The sequence below is a fragment of the Rhipicephalus microplus genome, chromosome X (genome assembly GCF_043290135.1).
Source record: "Rhipicephalus microplus isolate Deutch F79 chromosome X, USDA_Rmic, whole genome shotgun sequence".
Classification (NCBI taxonomy): Eukaryota; Metazoa; Arthropoda; class Arachnida; order Ixodida; family Ixodidae; genus Rhipicephalus; species Rhipicephalus microplus.
In genome coordinates this window covers 32,356,130-32,372,625 of record NC_134710.1, presented here as the reverse complement: position 1 = coordinate 32,372,625, position 16,496 = coordinate 32,356,130, and the positions used below count along the sequence as shown (strand labels likewise).

At 45.7% G+C, this 16,496-nt stretch overlaps 1 pseudogene; it reads left to right on the top strand.

The window, feature by feature from the left end:
• Nucleotides 1-2,318: 2,318 nt before the first annotated feature.
• LOC119182234 (DNA topoisomerase 2-alpha-like) overlaps nt 2,319-16,496 on the top strand; it is a 37,842-nt pseudogene continuing 23,664 nt past the window's right edge.

Here is a 16,496-nt window from a genome sequence, read left to right as displayed (position 1 = left end):
TGTGGTAACAATCATCTGAACTTTTCTTTTTTTCTTTTTTTTAGTGGCAGATTGGCAGTTAGGCACCAGCTGGCTTGCTTGATGGGCGTCACTGTTCTTGGCCGGCGGCTAGCCCGAGCGCGCTGCAGTTTTTCTGTCTGTCAATAAGTTCACCGAATCAATGTACAGTCGGGTGCGATATGAAAGTAATTGCGCGAGCGTCGACCAAGAGCGAGAACAGGGCCACGGCCCAGAATTATTTTTTCAGGAAAGGGAAGCAGTAGGCAAGCTTCCCTCACTCTTTTTGCTGTTCCTGAAGCTGCGGTCACTCCCGTCCGAGGAAGGTGTGTTTTTTCTTTACTGGCTTCCGATAATAGAAGGGGGTGGTATTTCATGCAACGCATTCTTCGCTATTACCAGTAATCGGATGGCATGAATGCTGCATCTAGCATGTGCATTACGTCACTGCTGCCGTGGCAAACACTGCCCGTGATGACTACATGAGGAGCGGGCTCTCTTCAGTTTTAATTTTGCTTTTTATTTCGCAGAGTCGCGTATTTGACAAAAAATAGAAAAAAGGATTGTTTGAAACATGATTTATTTTTGGTTCCCGGTCGTCGAGAAGTTTGAGGGACTCAGAGCAACGCCATTTTCGGACGAGAGAGCATGACTTATCTTATATCATCATAACAAAGGAACATCTGAAAATAATGTTTTTTGTAGACATTACAGAAATTAATATCCAATATTCTTTATTGGAGATGAAAAAACTCAGGTTTCTCTCTAAACTCACTGTTACAGTACACATAGTGCTTACAACTTAATCAATACTTCGATACGCCACCCCAGCACTCCTTCACGTCGTTTAGCCTTTTCGGGATAGAAGCAAACAGAGATTTCACCAAATCAGGTTCTTGTCTGAGAGCATTCCACTCCATCTTAACATGTTTCCACAAAGTGTCTGCGTCATTGTTTGTCAAATTGGCGCGAGCCAATCGTGCCTTCATTATTCCCCAAACATTCTCGATGATATTGAGGTAGGGGCTTTTAGGAGGCCAGCAGAGCTGTGCAATGCCAGAAGCATTTAAATTTTCTTGCACTGTGGATGCATTGTGAACAGGGCAGCCATCGAGTTGGAAATAAAAGCATCCGTCAGGAAATGGTTCATTGATGGCGAAAGGTAGAAGAACATCGTCGATGATCTCATTGTAGACTTCGGCAGTAAGTCTTCCGGGGATGCGGAATAGCGAACCGAGACCGGCATAAGTTATTGCGCCCCCGACGTTGAACGATACACGCCCGCTTGCACCGACACTGCGAATGTTTTCATGCTCGTACCTGCAATAAAAGCGATAAATTCGTTTTCTACGCACAAAATTCACAGCGTTGTAACTGTGTAAAAACCCTTTCATCGAGCCACAAAAATGGCATAGTGGGCCAGAGAAAAACGTGAGTTACTGTCTAGTCGAAATGGGGAAGTGGGCCGAACATGAAATGAGAGAGAAGGATAATCATTTGTAATTAATGGTAGCAGAGTGGATTGCAAGAAAAGGCAAGCACAGATCGGCACGGCAGAAAATCAGTTCGACGGATGAGATTAAGATGTTCGAGTGAATTAGGGTACCATGGCCGGCAGCAGGACCGGGTTATCTAGAGTAGTATGGGAGAGACCTTTGCTGCAGTTAGGTTAGTCAGGGTGATGCTGCGGCGGATTATGATTTCAGACCGGCAGCAGAAAGTCTTCTTCGGATAGCCGAAAGACTGAGGGAAAGGCCAAGCTCTTCTTTAATTTTCTTTGTTGTCGAAAAAGGGTCTTTCACCACGGCAGCTATTATCAAGGCATCTTCCTCCTCAGTTGTTTTTCTAGACCTCCTTTAATGTGGTGCATCTTCCAAGCGGTTTTCCTGGTAAAATGCTCAAAGAATGCGGTTGATTGTCTTTTGTGGCCGGTTCAGCTTACGGGAAATCTCTCGCCGGGACATAAACCTTCCCAAAGAAATAATTTCTTGGCGTTTCTCTAATGTAAGACGTTGAGGTATTTTCTTGCGACATGTGGTCTGGGGTCACATCCAGCATTGCAGCATTGACACCCCTGTGCGAAAACGTTTGGCACAATTCTACTGGCTGGTGAAGTCAGTATTACAATGCGATGCTTATATTTTGCGCGACATAGCACGTCAATCAAATGAAGGTTGACAATAGCTTTCCCACCAACGTTGTTGTCGTGCAGAAAGATAACAGCCTACCAAGTTACGCTTGATCGCAACGAATAGAACACTTAGAATAGAGAGAAAGGGGGGAACGAGTTCGTAATGGGTGATTGTCGTAGCATAGAACAGCCAACTAGGGATAGAACAAAGCGAAATCTTGATTTTTATTCTTCCTAAACGTACCGCTAGGGCCTCTGGATGCTTGGCCGGTTGACGCTCGCGTGATAACCTTCAACTCGCACCCGACTGTACAGGCAAATGCAAGTTTAGGAGTGAGCACCGCCTCTTCTACCCGACATTTGTCGCCGGTCATGGCACGGAAGACGGCAGCAGGACTTGCGGTACACGTTCAACAGTGACTGAATTAGCTGCTACTGCTTGGGGTCTGACAAGAAAATCCTCGAAAGTAACGTAAAAGTAAGCAGCCTTGAAGTGATTGACTTACGGGATCATTCATTGAAAGTAATCTCGGATTTTTTTTTCCAGTAGATTGTACAGGAACCAAGGGCCGTGTTGCAGGCGCGAAGCGGCGGCATGTCTTCCGTCAGCGACTTGGAAGAGGAAGACGTGGGTGAGCCGCCTGTGGCCTCTGCTGCGTCGGCGGGTGGACGTGGCAGCGGCATGGGTGACATGGCGAAAAGCACCCACGCATCCAAGGGCAAGAGGCTCTCAGAGGAGCGCATCTACCAGAAGATGAGCCAGCTGGAGCACGTCCTGCTGCGCCCGGACACGTACGTCGGCTCCGTCGAGCCCGTCACGCAAAACATGTGGGTGTACGACCCCGAAGACGGCGGCGGTGGCGGTGGCATGAAGCACAGGAGCGTCACATTCGTGCCCGGCCTGTACAAGATATTCGACGAGATTCAGGTGAACGTGTCTGACAACAAACAGCGGGACAAGAACATGGACTGCATCAAGGTATGAAGAGGCACGCGTTCTGTTGCTGCAGTAGCTTTGTCTGTGATATATACTTTGTGCCAAATAGCTTATAGGTATCCTGAAACACTTTTTCAGCATGGTCAAAAAACGATGCCGATTGGTAGTCGAGGCTCCTAATGGCACGCAAGCCGAACGCGCAGGACGTGGTGTGGAATTTATAAGAGAAATTTTCAAAGTATGCTAGAAATCATTCCTACTGAAAATGATGCCATATGTCCAAATGACTACGCCATATTCCCAAGCTCACGGCCATCTGCTTATTTGAGTGTCGTGAGCCGCATAGTTATCGACGCCACCACGTGCCCACGAGCGCTCTTGATCACACTGAAGGAACACCGCATGTTTGAAGAAAAACAAGAAAAAAAACAGACAGATCCCAAGTACAGTGGGAATGCATGAGGAAGGTTGATTTGTCACTTTGAAATCGGCAGGTGGATATAAGTTATGCCGTACATGATTTCGACGTCATGATTATCATGTTTGCGCCTGGCATATGTTTGCCGTCCATCCACGTCACGTAATACCAAATTTAGTATATGTGAAGCTAGCGAAACGACTGCGAGCACCCCATGAGCGTGGCGTGTAGTCATGACTCACATGACATGCATATCATGATTTCCACGTGAGGAACTGTCACGTATGTTCGCCATGCAGTGATGGCATACCGTACAAGTTTTACACTGTCATGTGAAGGAAACTACCGCAAGAGCAAGACCATAACATGTAACTCATGACATTCATGATATACATGTCTCATGATTTTCATGTTATGACAAGTCACTTACTCTCATCATACAGTCATGTTATGCCATACCCATTTTGGTATTGACCCTATCATCGAAACGGCCAGGAAAGCCAGAAGTCGTAGGGGTATAGATAGATAGATAGAGATATAGATAGAGATATATAGATATAGGTAGATAGATATATAGATATAAATAGATAGATATATAGATATAGATAGATATATAGATAGATACGGTCAAGGTCACCAAAGTTCGCGAATAAATTCTTCGCATTTAAACAAGTGCTCAAGCATAGCGATACCAGCCGGGGTGCAAGGGCGGTGCGAGCCCCCACACGCAAAGGGCTGACAGTATCAATGAGGCAGAAAAGCTGAGCCCCCCCCCCCCCTTTTCGACAGTGGTCACTTTTGGCTGCACGCTGGGGAAACCAACAATTGAGGCGACGTTTTTCGTCACAACAGCAATCACTCAATTATGTTCTTACGGGAGAATAAAAACGTTACAAGGCTATGTTGTAACAGTGAAATTTTGCCAACATTTCCGCGGTGATGATTTTCCTTTTAGGCTCTTTGCGGTGTGGGTCGCCTTGCAACGCTTTCGCGTATTGCGCTGTAGTATTACAGAGCAGGCAAGCGCTGAAGCGGGACCATATATTATTACGTAACTTATTCATGCTTTTATTCTTATGTGACTTGTTAGTGCAGTTACGGATGAGAACGATCAAATTTTTCAAAGACCGGTCAAATCATTTGTTGCTTCCAGAAAATAAATTTCTTCGAAAAGAATATATCATCACCGCTGCTCTGTCGAAGCTGTTGAGAGCCGATGAAGGTAACGAAGCGTTTTTGATGCTTAAGTTTTTCCGCACTGAAACGCCAAAAATTGTTTCCGCTTTAGTCTCTGATAAATCTGATCAGCCTTGCTCATGGTAACTTGGAGCCACAGCAAAAGCTTGCGAAGTGGCCCCGAATGAAGTAGTGGACTCGAGCTCGGAAGGAATTAAGCTCAGCTTTTAAGCTTGCCCCACAACTTGACCCACCAGACCGGGGAGAAGGTGTACGACTACGGTTTTTAGCACTACAGAGGCTCAGTTAAGAGTCGGGCTAGTTTGTTTTCACTCAACTTGAATGATCTTTTACAGCTCGAAATACATTTCGGACAACAAAGCACACACGTGCAGCGTTGCTTATTTCTATCTATTCCTCTTTCTCTCAGCCAGTATGAGCTCACAGAGATGTATACATGCACAAACTACCATATACAACGTTATGCTGCAAGTGGATTTACCTATACTCATAATCCCTCTCGCCAGCTGCTATAAGTAGCCACTGCTGATGCGATTCTCAGCTAGCCTACCTGCATTACATTTAAAGGAAGTTGTTATCTGGCTTCGTGACGTCATGATTTTGTGGCAGACGGAAAACTTTAAATGCCGTAGAACCAATGGCAAACAATATGGCGTATCAAAAATAGTTTATTCTCTTATTTCTTTTACGTGGTCGTGCATAAGTAGTCATTACGCGATGGATCATTTTCGCCTCATTTGTGCCTCGCGTAACAAGCTGGTGCTGTGTGCATAACACTGTTTACACCAATCATACACTGCTGACGACCAATCAAAAAGTAAGCAACGAGAGATAGTATAACGTTAAAATCACCCACATTTTGTTCTATCAAAGAAAAAGTTTGTTTACACCGTTTGTATTGACGCATTTATGCAGTTGCTGGAAGCTTCTTTAAGAAATGTTTGTACATATACTGTGCGTGTAAACAATGAATTACGCCCCGAACACCAGAAATTATACATCTTCAAAGAACAGGTTTGAGAAGTAGGTAATAAGGTAACAGTAATATAACAATAGAAATAACATTGATTGCATGCTCCAGAAACAGTGTTCGGACTATTAGCAAACAAGGCAAATTCTAATACACATGAGCCTCAATATTTGCAAAAGAGTGTAATAATTATTATAAAAAATATAACAGCAATCATTCGTCTAAAATTCATGGTTGATTCCCCCCCCCCCCCCATCACGGGACTCAGCATAAAACACGAAAGTAAAACGAGCCTTTACAGAGGTAAAGAAATGTTTACTGTACACTGGTAAAGGAGGATTTGTCGAATGTATGTATTGGTGTTTGGCAGCTATAGCCCATCTCGACGAAGCATAATCCATCTCGACGAAGCATAATCAGAGAAAGATGCGTGATATCAAGATGAGCGTCGGATTATTGGACGCGGAAATTGGGCCAAGGGCGCCATACCTAGCTCTGTTAAACTGTGATTGAACTTCGTGGTATCTTCGTGGCGTTGTGTAACCTCTGTATATGCAAATTTATATTAGGGTGTGAGGGCGTCGATGTTCTCTCTTGATATATATTATACCGGCTCACGAGAGAAATAGGTTTGCCCCCCCCCCCTCGCGAAAGAGTTGTTGTATACGCCACAGTCAACTCAATGTGACAACGCGTGTGCCAGGTAACTATTGTTCCCATGCCGTCCTTCTCAACTTAGCTTCCGCCCCACCGCGGTGGTCTAGTGGCTAAGGTACTCGGCTGCTGACCCGCAGGTCGCGGGTTCAAATCCCGGCTGCGGCGGCTGCATTTCCGATGGAGGCGGAAATGTCGAGGCCCGTGTGCTCAGATTTGGGTTCATGTTAAAGAACCCCAGGTGGTCAAAATTTCCGGAGCCCTCCACTACGGCGTCTCTCATAATCATATGGTGGTTTTGGGACGTTAAACCCCACAAATCAATCAATCAATCAACTTAGCTTCCAGCGCGCTCATTAGCACGAGGGAAAAAAGCAATTACAGTGCGCGAGTGAACAACACAAGCGTTCTGCGCAGCGTCGGCGCGGTGGCGGTGACTCCGAGTGCGGGCGCAGCAGATGGCTGGAGCGCGCACGCTGCGGGAGTCGAGAACAATCGAGTGGCACGGCAGCGCCTCGTGACTGAGCTGTTCGTGTGTCTGACGGAGAGGTATCCACGTAGCTTCTGCGAGTTCTTGTACGGCCGCTGGCGTTGGCACACCACATGCTGATGTCGGTACTGTTTGACCGAGTTCGGTTTGTAGATGAACGCCGCCGTCGGCAATAGCAGATGTTGTAGACAAAGCTGTTGGCGTAAGGCGATGCCCATTCGCAGCACATAACGTGCACAGCATCGTCTTGAGAGCTGGTTCTAAAGCGATGTCTTTGGATGACTGTTTGAATCCCTGTGAACTGATTGATGCCTTATCGCCAAAACCCTGTGGAATCGGACAACTTGGCTTGTTAGGGCTGCGTGGTTGTGACAGCCTCAGGATTGGAAGCAACGTTTATCGCGTCAAGGAGCTAGTAACCTTTCGCTCTAGCTTGTGGCAGGGCGTGCAAGAGACCTCAAAGTTGGTCGTACACCTTCGGCGCTGGAGGAAGCACGATGAATAGCAGAGCAGGAGGAAGCATAGCCACCGTGACGGCGTCCTGCTGCGAGATGATGGTACGGAGATGAAAACGAGCCTCCTTCTTGATGAGCCAGATAGCTGGACTTGGCGGAAATTTGGCCAATTGCAGTGGTAACGGGATGTAGCGCACCATGGTTTATAGCCGCGCGATGATGATGGGCGAGTCAGAGGTTGGTTGGCTCGGTGCGAGTGTCTGGTGGAATTTTCTGGAATGGTATTTCATGGGCCGGGTAGCCACTACTGTAGCGGAGAGGCAGATGAACAAGAATGTTGCTACATTGCGTTACCAGTGGCACACCAACTCTTTCGCAAGGGGGGGGGGGGCAAACAACCTACCTCACTCCTGAGGCGAATATATATATATATATATATATATATATATATATATATATATATGTATATATATATATATATATATATATATATATATATATATATATATATATATATATATATATATATATATATATATATCTAACCCAATAAAGTGGCTGGGGTATAGCTGAGTGGTAGAGCATCGAACGCGTTATTCGAAATGCGCAGGTTCGGTTCATGCCCATGGCAAGTATATGTATATATATATATATGTATGTATATATATATGTATATATATATATATATATATATATATATATATGAGCTGTTCGACGGCTGCATTTTCGATGTAGGCGAAAACGCTGTAGGCCTGTGTGCTAATATCTGGGTGCACGTTAAAATTTCCAGGTGGTCGAAATTTCCCGAGGCTTCCACTACGGCGTCTCCCATAGTTATATGGTGATTTGGGGACGTTCAAAACCACATATATATCAATCAACTCATGGCCACTCAGTCAGCATGCGTATACACTAACCACTGCACCACACCACGCTACAGAATCGTCTGAAATGAAACAGGCTTGTGTAGGCACTAATGAGTCGTTTGCACACGGCGCGAAGATTCCTGTAGTTAGCCCAAAGAACGGGTGCTTTACTCCACAAGGAGGAAAGTGCCCCTGCTCGCGTTGCCATATGCAATCTTTTGCGCACATTTCGCCTTTTGGAAGAGCAGGGAGCCCTCTTCGCGGTAACTGCGCAGTTACTGCGGAAAACCTTTTACAGTGTATGCGCGCGTGTACATCTCTGAGCTCATCCTTGCTGAGAGAGAGAGAACTGAGCAACATTGCGCGTGCGTGCTTCTTTTCTGTAAGAATTGTATTATGAGCTGTTAAAGACAATTCAAGTGGAATGAAAACTAACTAGCCCAACTCTTAATTAGGCCTTCATTGTGGAAAAAAATACGACCTTCTACCTTCTCCCTGGTCCGGCGGGTCAAGCTGCGGGGTAAGCTTAGAAGCTGAGCTTCCCACTGTACTCATGTCCATTGCTTTATTCTTCGCCACTTTGCAAATTGCTGCCATCACTCCTATAGTTGCCGTAAGCAAGGCTGGTCAGATTTATCAGACTAAAGCGCAGACCTTTTTGTGGCGCTTCTTGTACGACAGGACTAAAGCATCTAAATGGATTTGTCACAATCATCGGCTCGCAGCAGCTTCAATAAAGCAGCCATGACGGTATTAATTTTTGATGAAAGAAAACAACTTTCCTGAAGCAGCAAATGCTCTGACTGGTACATAAAACAACTGCTAGTTTCCATCCGAAACAAAGCAAGTACACGACGCTTTCGCGCCTTCTACTGTAGCCTGCTTTGCAATGCTACAGTACATAGCGCGAAAGAGCCGAATAGGCGGCCCGCACCACAAGGAGCAATTAGGGACAATCGTCAAAGCAGAACTTTAGGAAATATTCTACTATATTAAAACATCACCTGGTAACATTTTGATTTCCTCGTAACAGTATAACTGAGTGATTACTGTGGTGAAGGAAAACTTTGCCTTAGTTCTTGGTTTTCTCATCGTGCAGCCGACAGTGAACGCTATCAAAAGTGTGTGTGTGTGGGGTGGGGGGGGGCTCGCGTTCCCCTTGTTCCCCCCTTCCGACTGGTACGCCTATGTGCGTTACCTAAACAGATTGATTCCACGGCTGATTCACGCCTTTTCGCGACTACGTCGACTTTATTCTTGTCGCCTCGTCAGCACGGCCGAATGCTACGAAGACATGAAAAAATCGTTTTACGGGGAATGCTGATGAACGCTACGAAGACGCGGACGTATCGAAGTGATGTATTCAGTGACATTCCTTGTTGAACGGTCTTGCATCACTTGAAGCAATTTCCATCATGGTGGTCTAAAGGTTATAGTGCTCCACTGCTCACCTGAAGCTAGCGGGAACGAATTCCGGTCGCAGCGACCGCATTTTCGACTGCGGCGAAATGCAACAGGCCCGTATACTTATATTTAGGAGATCTTCGAAGGAACACCTGGTCTTCAAAATTTCCAAAACCCTGCATTACGGCGTCACTCATATGTCCCGGGTTCAGGGAGTGAAACCCTTATGGTGGAACTCGGAGAGTTTACTCATCCTTGCACTAATGTCTGGTGTGGGACATTCAATGCATCTTATAAGGCGTGTTTTCACTTTCTTCGGTTGAATGAAGTGTGCAGGTCTGCGCACTGTGCTCCCCTGCTGATCATTTGACTGTATATGTACTAAATAATACACCAGTGAATGGATGCGCGAAAGAGAAAAAGTGCCGCCATATCCACGAAGTGAATGATGATGAGTGGGCGAAGCTCCGGAGGTAAACCTGGTAAACCATTAATCCTCTGTACATTTTGCCCACTCGATTTTATTACATCGCTCCCCCTAGTGTATGTCGCCGCACTAAATCGAACGATTGCCTTCAACCAATGACACGCGCCATATGTGACATCATTCCTATTTTATAAGATCTCGCGTCTTTCATCAACTACAAGTACCGCTTTCTAGTTTATAACATCTTGCATCTTTTCATCATCAGCTACAAGTACCACCATCTAGTAAACACTACAAGAACTAAACGAGATGTGGCTACATACAGGAGACGGTACCGCCATCTAGTGAACACTGCAAGAACTAAACTAGAGGTGGCTACATACAGGGGACGCACAGCCCACGCCCTAAGGAGCTTCGCCCCTAAAAGTGAGCTTGGGTGCCATAGTCTATTCAATAGGCCACTACCACGCAAAAAGTTCAATAAGGCCTTCACTGATTTTCTGTGCGAAGATAGATCATGTCGCCTTTCAAGCACTGACTGTTCTGACAAGGGTTTGTCGTCAAGTCGGGCTAACGCAGCATCTAGCTGCCGTCTTTGCACTCTGTAACGAGGGCAGTGACAGAGAACGTCCTCTATTGTTTCATTGCTGCCGTTTCATCGCAGTGCAGGGTAGCAAACCGAATGCTCGAGTTTCTTGGTGACCTCCCTGCCTTTCCCTCATTTTATTCTCTCACACACAAACATCAATGAATAAAAATTGCATTCACAAAGTATCTGACGTACAAGGGGCATGATGTTGCTGCTTCGGTAACGTATACACGTTTCTTGTCCATCCAGATTGACATACAGCCAAAGCAGAACTGCATCTCCGTGTGGAACAACGGCCAGGGCATTCCCGTGGTCGAGCACCGCGTAGAGAAGATGCACGTGCCGAACTGATCTTCGGCCACCTGCTCACCTCGTCCAACTACAACGACGAAGAGAAGAAAGTCACCGGCGGCCGCAACGGCTATGGTGCCAAGCAGTGCAACATCTTCAGCAAGAAGTTCATCGTAGAGACATACTCGTGAGCCGAAAAGAAGCTTTTTAAGCAGCTGAGTCTCTCGAATGTCTTGGCTCCCTGAATGTTTGAAAACACGCAGCTTAAAGTTAGCGAGTCGCCTTTCTTGGCCAAGTGTACGCAATGAAACATTTTAATGGTCTAGAAAGTTACTGATCTACTGTCAAGCATGTGAAAGAACATGTTATGTACATGTTCGTGCAATAATAATCAGGGTATTAAGTATCAGCTAGTCAGTTCACCTATGAGGCACCACCAGCGCAGAGTCTCACGTAGACTGTAAGCATAGCATTAGCGTCAGAAAGTAAAAAGGTGTAACTATCAAGGTCATTCTCGCAGGTCTGGGAGGACAACATGCGAAAGACCACCAAAGCCAAGATCAAGGTGGAGGCCAAGGGCGAGGATTTCACCAAGATTACCTTCTATCCGGACCTTGCCAAGTTCATGATGCAGAAGCTGGACGCCGACACAGTGGCGGTGTTGTCCCGCAGGGCGTATGATGCGGCCGGCTGCACACAGGGAGTCAAAGTATGTGAGACTTGTAAGTTTCCGTCATTACGCAAGCAAATGACATGCACGACAGGCCTTACTAAACACTACGGAATTCGCCTTCTATAGTTACTCACAGTTGGGTTTTGTGCTTCCGTTTTGGTTGTGGCGGCCACGCTTCTGTTGAGGAAGGTGAAAATTTAAAGCGTTTATCTAAATATTCTTCGATTTAGGTGAACGCACGTTGGGGAAACTGATCTGTGGCCTTGCATCACAGCATGGGTGTCAGCAGGATTCTGCCTTGGGGGGGGGGGGAGGGGTGATCACAACGGTGAAAATGAAGATATCTTTCTGATCTGAAGGGTCACAAACGATTCAGATTATTGAATAACGTCCGCATCAAACACGCACGCACGCGCACGCGTGCTGACAGACACGAACAGACAGATCGACACACACACACACAAAAGGTAGGAACACCTCGGCATCAAGATAGAATTTTTAGAAGTTATGAGACGACGAGGCACAAAGCTGAATATTACCACTGCTGAGGCAGGCAGCCCTGAATTCAGATTTTCTGGTTAACAATGCAGTTTGCAGTCAGAAATTGCTGGGAAACTGTTTCCTCTTCTATATTTTTTCCGCATTGAATGACATGCAGTTATGCAGTTAAATGACATGTTGCTAGGAAGAATTACCGTAGTTTCGTACATGCTAGAAACCTATCCGTACGTTCACTCAGTGTCTCTAAATGCGAGCGGCTTGTGTCTTGGCGCGCGCATAGCAAATTGTTGTACAACTTTCTCGGAGAAAGCTTCGTCTTTCCTTTTAAAAATTTTCACGATGCAGCGAGAGCATGCTGAGTCCAGACAAGCGGTCGTCTGTCGTCACCGAACAAAGCCACGTCTTCACATGCTGCATCGTGCTGGAAGAACGTTTGGCACAGCACGTTGTCGGAGGGAAAGGTTATGGCCGTTCTATGAGCCCGACTGATGGTGGGATATATCCCCTCGGCAAATGCAAGAAGATCGGTCAGGCCTCTATTGAAGTCTGCCTTCATCCATGACCGACGCCAAAAGTTACACTTCACAGATGAAGCTGTCATAGTCGAAGTATTTATTAGCAGACTCACAGAGATGCTTCCTAAAATCTTAGTTCGAGAGCTTCCTCAACGCGTTTGGATGTAATAAAAGTAGCACAAATGTGGGAGCATCGCGCTCTACAATTTTTTTCTTCCAGCGCTGAAAGCAGAGAGACCATGTAATTCTTCTGGAGTTCCCATTCTTTTGGCACGCAACCGATTCGCGGCATACTGATTTGTGCTTACCTGCGGTCGTAGAATAATGGTACTTAATTTTTTCTTCCGATTTTGCCCTGTGCTCGCCAATTGTTTCAGTAGAGAGCCGCATATGCTGCTGCATCTTTAAAATGTCCATTTTCGGCTTTGTAACACATTTGTGACCAGTTAAAGCAGAGCAGAATATCTGGCAACAATGGTGAGGCCAACTAAATGTGAAGGGGTGCATAGGCTGAACGATAATTGATGTCTTGTCTCCCGCGTTCGCCTGTTCGCAGACGATGACAGTGTTGTCAGGGCCTCCATGACTCCAATGAAGTGTTGGTGAAAGAGACATACTTAGAGGTCCACCTAGTTTTACAAAGCAAGGGCAGCGAAGGCGCATTTTTCCTTCTATGGGGGCGCTCCCGGAAGAACTTGATTGTCTCTTTGACGGATGCCACCGCATTTCTAATACCGGCAACCGCGCTTGCCTTGTTCACAACTAAGTTGAGATGATGTGAAGCACAATGAAAGTCCATAACTTGAGGGTGTCTTTTCTTGATTCTAGACTGTACGCATCATTCAAGAGCATTCAGCGAACCCTTGGCCTATGATGTTTTCAGCATTGAGGCCGAAGTCGTCAACAGCCTTCAGAGTTGTGGCAGAAATCGTTTCGGCGTCCAAGATTTCTGGTAGAATCATACCAAGAAAATCTTCTCATACAGCCCTGAGATCTGGGTTTACAAACCAGATATGAATAGCGAGCTGTTCTGTGCCTGATACGCCCGCAGATTCATCTGACAGCAGCGAATACTGTCCGGACTTGTTGCACGCATTCACAATGTCTCTCCTTAAGGAGGTCCTCGCTGATTTTTATCAGCTCGTTGTGAATGCTCGCTGATGTGTACCTTGCGTTTTTGGCGCTCTTGTCGAGATGTGCTTGCAGCGCGTTGTCTCCAGCGTCGACGTGAAATCGGAGAAGGTCCTGAAAAATCCCGCTTTGTGATTGTTCACATCGCAGAGGCAAATCGTGAACATGCCACAGAAAAGCACAGCTGCTGTAATGGAGACCAGTTTCTGCTTATTGCCTTCTGCCTTTTCCTTTGCGGCTGTGTCCAGCTGCAGTGTGACATCGGTTGCCTTGTTAAAGAGGCGAAGGAAGTTGTATCTTTTTTCGGTTGTGTCCTTGTGCTATTCGCACTTTTCTTGTTCCTTGGCGGACTCGTGACAGATTTTGTACTTGAAGGCACTGACGACAAAAACTCCTTGTCGTCCTCTGCCACCAATGTGTCGTTTTCAAGCCAGTGACGGGTAGAGTGCACCCTTAAGCCCACTGGAACAAGCCACTCACGGATACTGCGATAGCCACGCTGGTCGAAATGCCCTGGCTTGATCCAGCTCTGCAGCGTACACTCGAAAATGTACGGCGCATCTGGAGGCGTGCAAGGGCTGGTCCGAACTCTCCGTTTAAGTCATTGTCTGCAACTAGGAAAACGAGAACAATAAGTGTAACATTAGCTAGCCTTGGTATGTAATCGCCGTATTGTTCCCGCATTTACATTTCCTTCAAAATTTACTTGAAATTGTTACTGTACCCATAAACGCCTGAAATACGTACATGTCGCCGCTTTTACAGTCATTTTAAAACATACATTTGGTACACGTTTACTGCAAGGCTAGTGATGCTGGACATGTGTAAAAATTAATTCGGTACCATCCGACAATTTAGCGGCCACTATTTAACCGAAGTTGGGAAAATATTTTATCAACACTTTCTATGTTATCTTCACTATAAAGTTCAATGCTAGATATGCCTTGTTGAAACCGATAGTCAAATAATGTTACGAGTAACTTATTTATTAAACTGTGCGATGCACAGAGCTCGGCGAACAAGATGGCGCCAGTTCATCAGCAACCAGCAGTCATCGTCTTTCTCTTTCATGCAGGAAGGCTGCTGCGTCTGTTCTGTATCAACATTTATAGCAACAGGACCGTCAACAGACTTGCAACCAAGTAAAAGATACAAAATTGTACGCTCCTTTTTTGAGAACTGCCACGACAACTTCCATTCATTTTTGCCTTCGGACGCAATCTTGGGTGTGGAACATAAACTGGACGGAGATCGGTTGTTCTTATTTGAGAACCTTCGGCATAATTTGATCCTAGAGCTTATCAATAATTTTTTCGGTAGTTTTAACATCACCGAAAGAAGGTAACCTTTGTCGACTAGAACAAAAGCGTAGTCAATTAGAAAGTTCTTGGATAACATAAAATTATGAGAAATTGTCCGCATATTTTCGGAACCAAGCGGTAATTTTTGCTATATTTTGAGTTAACTCATCGTTTAATGAAGGTGCAGTACTGTGCATCGTTACGGATGAGCCTTCCTATATGAAGGATGTCATACTCCTACGGAAGTTTTATTTTAAACTAATACGGTCCATACTGCAGTTTCCTTAGTATGAGTAAATGTTCATGAGTGCAGATTGTGGCATCTGGCTTCCCGGTACAAGAACGACAGAACCATCTATTACGCAATGTTAAAATTAAATTGCTAGCTTTTTATGAAGCTAGCCCAAATCTGGTTTACCACATTAAAGGCCAAAACAAGGAGCACACTAAATAATTAACACAAAGGCATGCATGTAGCCGGTTAGCTGACCACTATAGTGGGGCATGCTAAGGCGGTGACCACGCTGAGTGCTTTTCCTCAGAGTAAAAAAGAAGCGATGAATTGAATTCCAATAGTCTTTTTTTCCCCCTCCAACTGTCGGTGTGATCAACCATTTTCTGTGGCAGATTGGATACTATTTGCTGTGGTGAAGCTTACCGGCGAGAGCAGACTTGAGGGTGCAGCCGATGTCGAGATGGTGCCTCGATGTTTGAGGCTCCTCAAGTTTGGTCGAGGTGCTAGAAGTATCTTCGGATTCAAAATCGCGGTCTAGCACGGAAAGTTGTATCTTCTTCATCAAACATGGCGCAGCAGCGTCAGTATCGGCTTTCCGTGGAAAGAAGCTTGTGATGTCCATTTTCGCTTTGCGGTGGCTCTGTATACCAGCTCGGCAATTCTCACGAACAAGTGTTTACTTTGACGCAGGGAAGCTACGCCAAACGCGAAACTTTTTCCTGTTCTGTCGGGTGCAAGCTATTCTTTTCACCATGGCAGGTACATATTGTAGCCGTGAGTAGAGAGCTTATTAGAGAAGGGCTATCAAGAGCAGCCTGACACTTTGCAGAAGTTGGCTTTTTTTTAATGTTTTCCACACAGAATTTCTTTTTCACAGACTAGTTTCCTCGTTCTAGGCACGTTCACCCCTCCAAATATTCCAACAAAAGTGCACGAAGCGTCTTAAAAATTTACTATGCAAATTTCGCACCTCATAAGCAACGTTTACTGAATGCAATAGAACGCGAGACGTTGTTTCTCTCAAGCTTACCCCGTTTTCTGCCCCCTATCTGCCACGCGGTGTCGGAAGGTGTGCTCCCTGATAAAAACTTCCTGTGCTATAGGAGTTCATATCGGTAATTTGATGATGGTGAGATTACTGAATGCTAGAAAAAGTTCATTAAATTTGTTGCAACTGGGATAGGTGGCTGATGATGTTTCGTCCTTCGTTGTTGAACTGTCTTTCTTCTGTCGTTTTTGTTATCGGCGCTGTCCGTTTCAGCAAGCGAAAGTACGACCCTGGCCGTCATCCCTCTCACGGGAACATCACGCATG